At 41.7% G+C, this 11612-nt stretch overlaps 1 non-coding gene across 1 annotated transcript; it reads right to left on the reverse strand.

The window, feature by feature from the left end:
- Positions 1-8392: 8392 nt before the first annotated feature.
- On the reverse strand, positions 8393-8499 carry LOC145019082 (small nucleolar RNA R71). The gene has a single exon (XR_013667401.1). It is a non-coding gene; the product is annotated as a small nucleolar RNA R71 (small nucleolar RNA).
- Between the last annotated feature and the right edge of the window lie 3113 nt (positions 8500-11612).

Consider the following 11612-nt stretch of genomic DNA (forward strand, 5'->3'; position numbering starts at 1 on the left):
GGAGGAGGCCGAGTCTCGGCAGGTGGACCGGTGACCGGCTCAGTCTCAGCCGGCAGCCAAGCGGTTCAAGTCCGCTGATTCGAGGACGGGAGGTTCGAAGGGCCGCACTTGCGGAAAGTGCGGCAAGAGTCATGAGGGGGCGTGTAGAGCGGGTGGTTGCTACAAGTGTGGCAAGGAAGGACACATTGCCAGGGATTGTCCTAAGGGGTTTATGGTTTGCTTTCATTGCAACCAGACAGGCCATCGGAAGGCCGAGTGCCCGCAGCTTCGTCAGGGATCTACACCTACTACCAGGACTACCGAGACACGACCGGCGAAGGTCGAGGCCCCGAGGGCTCGCGGGAGAGCCTTTCAGCTGACTGCGGAGGAGGTCCGCGCTGCACCCGATGTTGTGGCAGGTATACTGTAATTCGCGTATTTATTTAAAGTTGAAATGTTATGCTTATGTTAATATATGTGTAGGTACTTTTATTGTGAACTCTATGCCTGCTCTTGTGTTATTTGATTCAGGTGCGAGTAGATCCTTTGTATCTTTAGCTTTTAGTCAGCATATCAGCATTAGTCGTGAGCCGTTAAGTCGGTTATCCAAGATGATCTATTCGATCAGTTGCAAGGGGCATCTTGGTTTTCCAAGATCGATCTGAGATCAGGGTACCATCAGGTAAGAGTGCGGGATGAGGACGTCCAGAAGACAACATTCAGGACGCGGTATGGGCATTACGAGTTCGTGGTGATGCCTTTTGGGCTCACCAATGCCCCGGCAGTGTTCATGGACCTCATGAACAGGGTATGCAGGCCGATGCTGGATCGGTCTGTGATTGTATTTATCGACGACATCCTAGTATATTCGCGAACTAGAGGGCAGCATGAGAGACATTTGAGGGAGGTCCTTGAGGTACTAAGGTCGGAGAATCTATATGCAAAATTCTCCAAATGTGACTTCTGGTTGCGGGAGGTCCAATTTCTTGGACATGTTGTTAATCAGGCAGGGATATTGGTCGATCCGGCCAAGGTGGAAGCAGTGATGAGTTGGGAGGCACCGAAGTCACCTTCCGAGATCAGGAGTTTCCTTGGGTTGGCGGGGTACTATCGGAGGTTTATTAGGGACTTCTCCAAGATCGCAGTACCGCTTACCAGGTTGACCCGGAAGGGTGTTACATTCTCATGGGGACCCGAGCAGCAGATTTCCTTCGAGACACTTCGTCAGAGATTGTGCGAAGCCCCGGTGTTAGCTCTCCCGGAAGGGATGGAGGATTTTGTCGTATACTGCGACGCATCGATTTCGGGACTGGGTGCGGTGTTGATGCAGAGAGGTCATGTGAAAGCTTATGCGTCGAGGCAGCTGAAGCCTCATGAGGCGAGATATCCCACACATGATTTAGAGTTGGGGGCAGTGGTGTTCGCTCTCAAGATATGGCGTCACTACCTGTACGGGGTTCGTTGTACTATATACACGGACCATAAGAGTTTGAAGTATTTGATGGATCAACCCAACCTAAATATGCGTCAGAGGAGATGGTTGGACGTGGTTAAGGATTATGACTGTGAGATCCTATACCACCCAGGCAAGGCTAATGTGGTAGCCGATGCATTGAGTCGTAGAGCGGAAAGCACTCCATTGCGAGACGTATGTTTGAGACTGACAGTGATGACCCCGATATTGGATGCTATTCGTGGGGCGCAGGCCGAGGCTGTGAGATCCGAGATGCAGAAGAAAGAGAGAGTCGTTGGGTTAATTTCAGAGTTCGTTAAGGATGGACGAGGACTTTTGACGTTTCAGGGTCGGATTTGGGTACCATTCGTGGGCGGTACGCGTGCTATTTTGATGGAGGAGGCTCATAGATCGAAATTCTCGATCCATCCCGGTGCTACGAAGATGTATTTGGATTTGAGGAAGGAATATTGGTGGCCTTGTATGAAGAGAGACGTCGCATGGTTCGTTGAGAGGTGTTTGACTTGCCGTAGGGTTAAAGCCGAGCACCAGAGACCGCATGGTAAGTTGCAGCCCTTGGAGATTCCTAAGTGGAAGTGGGAGCAGATTACTATGGATTTCATCACCAAATTGCCAAGAACTGCTAGGGGAGTCGATGCAATTTGGGTGATTGTGGATAGATTGACGAAGAGTGCACACTTCCTTGCCATTAGCGAGAGTTCATCAGCGGAGAAGTTGGCGGAGTTATACGTGAGACAGGTAGTATCTCGGCATGGAGTGCCGATCTTGATTATTTCAGACCGTGATGTACGTTTCACTTCCAGGTTCTGGAAGAAATTTCATGAGGAGCTGGGTACTAAACTGCATTTTAGTACCGCATACCATCCCCAGACCGACGGGCAGAGCAAGCGGACGATTCAGACATTGGAGGACATGCTTCGAGCGTGTGTGTTAGACTTCGGGGGTAGCTGGGATGCGTATTTACCCTTGGCAGAGTTTTCCTACAAAAACAGCCATCATTCGAGCATTGGTATGCCACCTTTTGAGTTGTTGTATGGTAGGAGGTGTCGGACCCCCATTTGCTGGGGAGAGGTGGGTCAGAGAGTGATGGGCAGTACAGAGATCGTACTCCAGAAGACAGAGCAGATTCAGCAGGTTAGGCAGAGATTATTGACCGCCCAAAGCCGACAGAAGAGTTATGCGGACAGACGCCGGTCCGAGCTGGAATTCCAGGTCGGCGACTTCGGTCTCCTGAAGGTTTCTCCTTGGAAGGGAGTGATCCGGTTCAGAAAGAGGGGCAAGTTGGGGCCCCGGTTCATAGGTCCATTTCGGGTAATTGCAAGGGTAGGTCGGGTAGCTTATCGGTTGGAGTTGCCAGCAGAGTTGGGACAGATTCACAATACCTTTCACGTATCACAGTTGAGGAAGTGTATAGCCGATGAATCGGCGGTGGTTCTGTTAGAGGATATTCAGGTGGATGCGAGCCTGAATTACGCCGAGAGACCAGTAGCTATTAGGGATCGGAAGATCAAGGTTCTGCGGAACAAGGAAGTACCTCTGGTGTTGGTTCAGTGGCAACACCGGAAGGGATCGGAGATGACTTGGGAGCCGGAGCGTGACATGCGGGAGCAACATCCGGAGTTATTCGCAGAGTGAGACTTTGAGGGCGAAGTCTAGTTCTAGTGGGGGAGAGTTGTAACAGCCCGGAATTTCAGGTATTGTTTTAAAACTATTTTGGGGACATTATAGGAAGGGACTCGGCGAGTTGGTGCCTGACTCGCCGAGTAGGACCACAGACTTGGTCGCAGATTCGCGACTGGACTCGACGAGTCCATTAGGGACTCGGCAAGTCGACGCTGTTCAGCAGAAACCCTAGCCGTTTGGTTTTGGATCGTTTATAACGCCTCTTAGGTCGTCATTGTTCGTTTTTGCTTACTGAGAAGAACCCTAGAACGATTGTGTGCATCTGGAACAAGGATTGAAGACCATTGTTGGGTTTGGAAGAGTTGTGTGCAAGGAAGAGGAAGGTTTAGCTAAAGGAACAGCAAGAGAATCACGTTCTTAGGATTGGGGACACAGAAAGTGCATCAATCAGGTAATATCTCGGATTTCGTTCTTCTGTGATTGATGTGTATATGAAGTTAGGGTTTATAGAACCCATTTGATGATTAGAGGGATTATTATGTTGTTACCCAAGTGTTTATACCCCAGTAATAGGATGTTTAGAGGTCCAGATAGTCCCATGAGTGTGTATTTCGGGACCATACGTGTTTCAGGAAGCAGTTGATCGACTGCATGGCATGGACTCGCCGAGTCGGATGAGCAGACTCGGCGAGTAGTTTGAAGATTCACTGGGACTCGCCGAGTTGTTCTTCAGACTCGACGAGTGGAGTCGGGGTGGCCCCGCGATTCTTCCACGAGGACCTCGTCGAGTCAAGAGGGATACTCGACGAGTAGAAGGGGAACAACAGGGAAATTTGGGGAGGACGTCTAGACTCGCCGAGTCGCCTTTGCACTCGACGAGTCCGGTCAAGTTGACCGTTGACCAGAGTTGACCTGCATGTAAATTCTTAGGGTCAGTTGTCTTAAATGATAAGAGTATTAATAAGGGTATATGGTATTATAGGGAGTCTGCAGATCGGCGGATCGAGTGCGAGTAGTTTCAAGAGTTGATAGCTTACATTACCACGAGGTGAGTCTTCTCACTATACTGTACCCGGAAGGGTTTGACTGTGTGACCGGAAGGTCGGATATGTTATGTGTTATATATATGCTATAATTGAAAGGAATAGTTGCTATGCATGCTATGTATGTTTCTATGGGCCGGAAGGCAATGTATTATGTGACAGGAAGGTCAGGTATGATATATGATATATGTGATATATGTGTTAGAGTAAATGTATTATGTGTTATATATGTTTATGGGCCGGAAGGCAATCATGTTATGGGCTGGAAGGCAATTATCTTATGGGACGGAAGGAAATTATCTTATGGGCCGGAAGGCAATTATCTTATGGGCCGGAAGGCAGTTATCTTATGGGCCGGAAGGCAATTATCTTATGGGCCGGAAGGCGATTATCATATGGGCTGGAAGGCATTGTACTGTGGACCGGAAGGTCCGGGCCTGGAAAGGCATATATGTGTAAGTGGTATACTGGGGAACTCACTAAGCATTTATGCTTACAAGTTGTTATGTATGTGTTTCAGGTACTAGCGAGGACCGTGGGAAGGCGCCGACATGATGCATACACACTGCTGCTATTTGAGATCTTGGGGATTTTATATTTGTATTTGATATGAACATGAAATAAATATGATTGGTTGAATGAAACCACTTTATTTTAAATGAAAATTTTATTTGAAAATTTGCGTTGTTACAACGTGAGTCCTCTCACTATACTTGCATATGTGGTAGTATATGAATGTTGACCAGTTGGGTCTTAATTATTGATAGTTTTTATTTGTGAACAGAGTTGTTGATATCTTCTGGACTGTTGTGAGTCTATGGAACTACTCTTAGTTGCTAGGGTTGCTGATAACCTGTGAGGTGTGTTGTTAATTTATAGGGAATGCTGTTAGCCCACTGGGACTGTTGCTAGTCCTCAGGGTTACTAATTACCCATAGCGGATTATTATGTTGTGTTGTATGAGATATTTGGGGAACTCACTAAAATTTGTGCTAAGAGTTGTGGATTAAATACTTTTTTAGGTATTTATCATATTGTGAAGGCTGGACTGCACACACACGTCAACAATTTTATGATTCAAGATTCCACATTGCCTTCAATATAACTTTAATTTCTGAATAATGGTTGTTGAAAAAATGATTTATCTTGAATGTAACTTTATTAAAAATGGATGTCATATTATTTTAAAAATGAAAAACTTAGCCTTCGTTTTTAGGATGTTACAATTTCAGAATGTGATGTCAGTTTCACTTCCCGATTTTGGAGGAAATTTCACAAGTAGTTGGGTACTCAGCTTCTTTTCAGTACTACTTACCACTCGCATGTGTGCATGTGTGTGTTGGATTTTGGTGTGAGTTAGGATAGCTACCCCCTTTTAATTGAGTTCTCTTACAAAAAAACAGTTACCCCGCCAACGTTGGTGCCTCCCTTTGAGTTTCTTTATGAGAGGAGATGCCAGACTCTGATTTACTAGGGTGAGGTCAGCCAACGAGTGATTAGGAGCATCGAAGTTTTTCTAAAGCCACTGAGTTGATTAAGTAGGTGCGGAATAGGTTGTGTACTGCACAGAGTAGGCATAAGAGTTATGGAATTAGTGCATGTTCTATAAACCTTGGAAATGATGCACTTCGTGCCTATTCCTTAGGAGAATCGTTAGAAATAAATGAGTGAATAATAGATGATTTTTAGGGTAGATCATTAAGAAATAAAGAAGATAATGGGGATTGGTAATTCGGTTAATTGTTTGATGATGCAAGGTAATAACTTTTTTTTTATTGTGGGTTGAAAACTATATGTACTCACTAGGTTTCCAACCTGACCAACTAAGTTTATTTGTATCACATGTGTCGATACAAAGCCACATTACACTAAGAAATTAAAGTAGATGTAGATCACTAGTGATATGTTCATATTTAGCTATATCTTTAGTATAGATTTTTATTATTTATTGGCTAATTATTTGCATATTGTGGACAAAATGTACTTAATAGTGTTCAAATTGTATTTTCAGTCCAAAAGATATGCTCGGAAGCTGAAAGAAAGCAGGAGAAGTGATCGAAAGCTCGGGAATAGAAGAAAGAAGAAAAATGCCAAATCTTGAAGCTACTCGGCGAGCAGGGACGTCTACTCGACGAGTAACCACGAAGGTTCGCGAAGCAACACGTTAAGTCCTTGTCGTACACGGATTCTACAAGGGGACTCATCGAGTCTTTGTCTACTCAACGAGTAGACCCTATTTTATGAAATCTATAAATTGAAGTCACAACCCCGAATTGAGGTTCTCTCTGGAAACCATTGAAGGCTAAGCTGCGATTGAGGTACTGCTGGAACCCTAGAAACTTGAATATCAAGTCTAAGCATTCGATTTTGGGAAGATTTAAGGCAATTCAAGTATATTCTTACTTAAACCTTTGATTGAATCATGTTTAAACTTATGAATTTCGTTTTTGAGTTTATTGTTACTGCAATTATGAACAAAAATGTTTGTCTTCTGTTTAGGGTAGATGATTATGTGAATATGGATTGATTTTATGGTTAGGATTAATCTAATTTGGTGATTTTGTTTTGTTAAGCTTGTTAAAGAACCTTATGTGTTAATTACAACTATTTTCAGTTAATTGTCCAACATATTACGCTGCATAAACATCTCTTAATTGCTAAATCGTATGATTTATGCGAAAACATAATTATATGCATAGGAATAGCGAATGTGAAACTAGGATTAATTAGAAAATAGGTAAATTAATGTGTGAGCTTGTGTGATAAACCATCAACAAGTGGTTAAGTGAATTATTAATTTAACTAACCATGACAAGTCTTATTTAACCCGAATTAATAAACTAGGAAATTCTTTAATTTAGACAACTGACCATTGCTTGAATTAATCAGTTTTCTAAGGATTAGTAATAGAAAACGTGAACCTAATCACCTTTATTGATTGCAAATGAAAAGTTAATCCGATACATATACCATAAAATCAACCATACGACCAAATGATTCAAACCTAAACAAAAGTCCTCTTTATTATTGAATTTAGTTGCATTTTAATTGTTTAGTTGTTAGTTGCTTAGTTAGGTGTTAGTTAAATTTTTGTTAAGTTTCTAGTCTTGCAAAACTAGAGAAACCCCTTCTATTTTACTATCTGTTTTAGATAATTTTAGTGGTTAGATTAATTTTCATTCCCTGAGTTCGATACCCTGCTAGCTAATTTATACCACCAATTGACAGGTCCACTGCCTTTTGTGTGTCAAATTCGTAATTAGAAAGTAGGATAAAACTAGTTAGTTTCCATCAAGTTGTTGGCGCTGTTGCCGGGGAACGGTTCAAAAATTAATTCTTATTTCTAGTATTATCGATCCTTTGTGTGAGATCTACCTTGCACAAAATTACTGCTTTAGTAGTATAGTTATTGGGTTAAGTTTTGAGTTTAACTATTTTTAGAATTTTTTGTTTAATTTTTTTTTTCTGTTTTAGCATTGAACTCGCCGAGTGGACTCGAAGCTACTCGGCGAGTCCATCGCTGAAATTCAGTTTTGTTTTTATTTTCTTTTTGTTCTTTTTACGTGTGTTTCTTGTTTTGATTTCAGGTTGTACATGACCCGAGGATCCAACACACCCCTAGTTCGCCCATACGAAGATCTGGAATCTGCTCTTAAGAAGAACAAAAACAAAGGTGTTTGAAAGCTTTAATCTGCCAAAGAAATCACCTTTCAAGGACGTTAAATTAGTTTTTGTAAAGAAATAAAACAATAAGGAAGGTGGTTCTAGCAATCAAAAGAGCGAGGAAAGCAATTTTGAACATTTTGAAGGAAATCCAATCCTGGAAGTAAACGATTACGAATCTGAATCCGAAGAAGAAAGCGTCTTTGAAGTTGAACCCGCTAACACCATCTCTAACATCGATGAAGTTTCCACGGGTGAATGGGAGAAAAGGATATGTGACGATATTGGCCCAGGACTCGTGCAACTCGTGATTCCTGCAGCTACCACTTTCGAACTCAAAGGCCACATCCTTGCTCAACTTAAGGAAATCCTCTTCTATGAGAAAGATCATGAAGACGCACATAAACATGTGGAAGAGGTCAACGATGTAGCCGACTACTTCAATGTTCCAAATGTACCTCGCGATACTGTCTTGCTTCGTATGCTACCGGTCAAATTCAAGGGAGCTGCGAAAGATTGGCTGAAATCACTCTTTCCAGGATCCATCACTACATGGGCTAATATGAAAGAAAAATTTATAGACCAATTTTTCCCTCCTTCAAAGATTGCCATGTTGAAGAAAGACATAGCCAACTTTGAACAACAAGCTGGAGAGTAATTTTATGAGGCTTGGGAGAGATACAAGGGCCTACTAAGGAACTGCCCACATCATGATCTAAATAGTCAACAAGAAGTCTCCATTTTCTATGATGGGGTCAATGTAACAACTAGGCAGCTGCTTGATTTGCGAGGACATCTCACAAAGAAGCCACCCCAGTAATAAAAGAGCTAAATGAAGAATTCTCTAAACACTCTAGAGAATATCATAACCCAAGGAATGAATTAAGCCAAGGGGTAGTGAACTTAATTAATGATAGCACAGCGGCAATGATGGCTGAGTTAGAGAATTTGGATCGAAGAATGACTAAGATGGTCCAATCCATCTATGCCATTATGGTGGGTTGCGAGAACTGTATAGGACCTCACCTCACTATAGATTGTGATCTTGATGAGAATGGGAACCGAAAGGTGCAAGTGTGCTATTCAAGTGTTGATAGGTATGATGACAATTGGCGGAAACCCAAGAAAGAATGGCTACCTTATGATGAGTACAAAAAGGCAGAGGAGGAGCACCAATCCATGATTGGTAGCCACATCCGATAAAAGATTGGTAGCCACATCCTAGAGAAGAAATCTGATTTGGAAGAAATGTTTACAAGATTGGTAGCCACATCCGATAAAAGGCGCAATGATACCGACGTTGAAATGAAGTAGCTACGAAATAAGCTTAGGGAGCACCAATCCATGATGATAGATCAACAAACTATCGAAATCAACAGACATCCATTCATAACATTGAAAACAGCTAGACCAGCTTGCATAACAAATCAACCAAAGAGCAACCAGTGAACTTCCTAGCAATACCGAACAGAATCCTAGAATGCCGCATGTGAAGGCAATAACAACAGATTCTGAAACAATTTTCACTCCTCTGACCCCTATCCAGAAGAATCCCAACAAGGTGCAAACAGAAGAGGAAAATAGTTGGGAATTGAGTAAATCCGAATCGACTCGCTGAGTTGCTAACAAGGACTCGACGAATCCGTGATGTGATTACACAAGCAACATTCTTTTGAAACCTTATCGAGCCCCTTTTCCATTTCCGAGCCGAGCCATAACTAATGAGCAGATTCAAGAATACAGGAGGTTTATGGAGCACATAAAGGCACTCCAAGTAAATATTTCATTTGTTGAAATGATAGTTCAGACACCGACATATGCAAGTTTGCTTAAAAACATCTTTATAACTAGAAGAAATATGCAAAAAGTTGCTGAAATAGTGTTGAATAAACAGCCAGAAAAAGAGGGCCGATCCGGGAAGCATCACCGTACCTTGTCAATTTGGGGACATAATGACCACACGAGCATTAACAGATTCAGGGGCAAGTATTAATATTATGCCATATTCCTTCTTCCAAAAGTTAAACCTTCCGGTCCCAAAGCCTATTAATACGAAAATCCATTTTGCCGACAAAACAATAATACATCCAATGGTAGTGTGAAGATCTTATTATAATAATTGATAAACTGGTATTTTCTGTTGACTTCATAATATTAGACATGGAGGAGGACCTTAAAGTACCAATCATTCTTGGGCGACCGTTCTTGAATACCGCTTGTGCCTTGGTAGATATGCCTGAATCTACGCTAACACTAAGGGTGGGGGATGATTCGGTGATTTTTAAAGCTGAGGAAAAGGATAAGCACATAGAGTCAAGAGAATATAAAGTATCCTCAATAGATTTGGAGGATGAATTGTTAGAAAAAGAGCTTGCATGCTTGCTTGAAATCAATCCAAGTCAATTCTTATTATTTTTAGAAGAGAATTTTGATGTCAAAGGGGATTTGGAGGAGATAGAGAGGCTGATCGAGGAAGCTGATTATCAAGAAAGCCTTAAAAGTATTGGAAGCTCATTGACTCACCGAGTCGTACCTTCTAACTGGACGAGTACATACGAACAATCCCGATTTGTTGAAGATTTTGGTTTGCAACCCATGAGTATTCTTTCTGGACCAGATATGCACATTTTTCCTGATCACTTGGATAATCTACTGAAGGAAGGCGAAGCTATTAAAGAGTTTATCCACTTTGAGAATGCATACTTGGCTTGTCTTGAAACAAAAGTGCAATATGATGAGGCTGTCCAAGATGAGAATAAAGAAAGTTTAGAAGATAAAGGGGATACTAAAACTTAGATTAATGATAAGCATAACTCTTCTAGTGAATTACATATGCTAGATAAAGAAGTCATGTCAACCAAAAGAAAAATAACCAACCCTCGTGCCCTTGTCTCTACTACGTTTGAAGTTTTCATTTTCAAAACACCAGATTCTTTAATATGTGATGAAAGTGAGGAGGAATTTGTGCCTTCAAGTGATGATGAGTTAATGAGCGAAAAGGAAATCGAGAAAGATCGAGGAGGAAGGAAAATAATAGGGCATAATCAGGAAGGAGTGAAAAAGAAGAGGCATGGTAAGGGGATAAATCGTAAAGCTGAAGAAATTGCTGCAAGAAAGAGAAAAGAAGAATTACGAAGGGCATATAAGAGAAAAATACATTCTTAAAAAATAAAGTATAAACAACAAAATATTAAGCATGAATTCCCGATGAATGACAACGTAGAAACGTAAAGCGGGAAGGAGTCCAGCTAATGACTCCTTAGAAAGAAGTGCTTCCGAGAGGCAACCCGAGTTTAGAGTTTGCTTTCTTTTACCTTTCTTTTTCATTTTACTTTTGTTTTTTTTAGAATCTGCTTTTATCAATCTTCTTCTATCCTTAAAATTATTGCTTGAGGGCAAGCAATGCTCAAGTGTGGAGTTGGTGGCATAGGATTTAAAAACACAAATTTCTATCAAACAAGACGAAAAACTCATCGAGTCTATACACCTACTTGGCGAGTCCATTTTGGAAATCACGAAAAAAATGCGAATTCGCGTACCTACTCGGCGAGTAGGCACTTCTACTCGGCAAATCCACGTATTTACCCGAAAAAAATTATTTTTCACATTTTGTTAATAAGGGGTTTTAACCCAAATTGGTAAATCACAACTTCATACGTAGCCACCAGCCACTCGTCGATCATTCACTTCTATCAAGCCTCCATATTCAATTTCTTGCTAGTTCTTGCATCTTCAACCAAAATGGTAACGCATTTTATACTAAATCTAGGGTTTTAATTTTTAGGACAAATTAGGTTGTTTTAGATATAATTCCTCGCACATTTATGCTC

This window comes from Lactuca saligna, chromosome 9 (assembly GCF_052625555.1).
Source record: "Lactuca saligna cultivar CGN05327 chromosome 9, ASM5262555v1, whole genome shotgun sequence".
Lineage (NCBI taxonomy): Eukaryota > Viridiplantae > Streptophyta > Magnoliopsida > Asterales > Asteraceae > Lactuca > Lactuca saligna.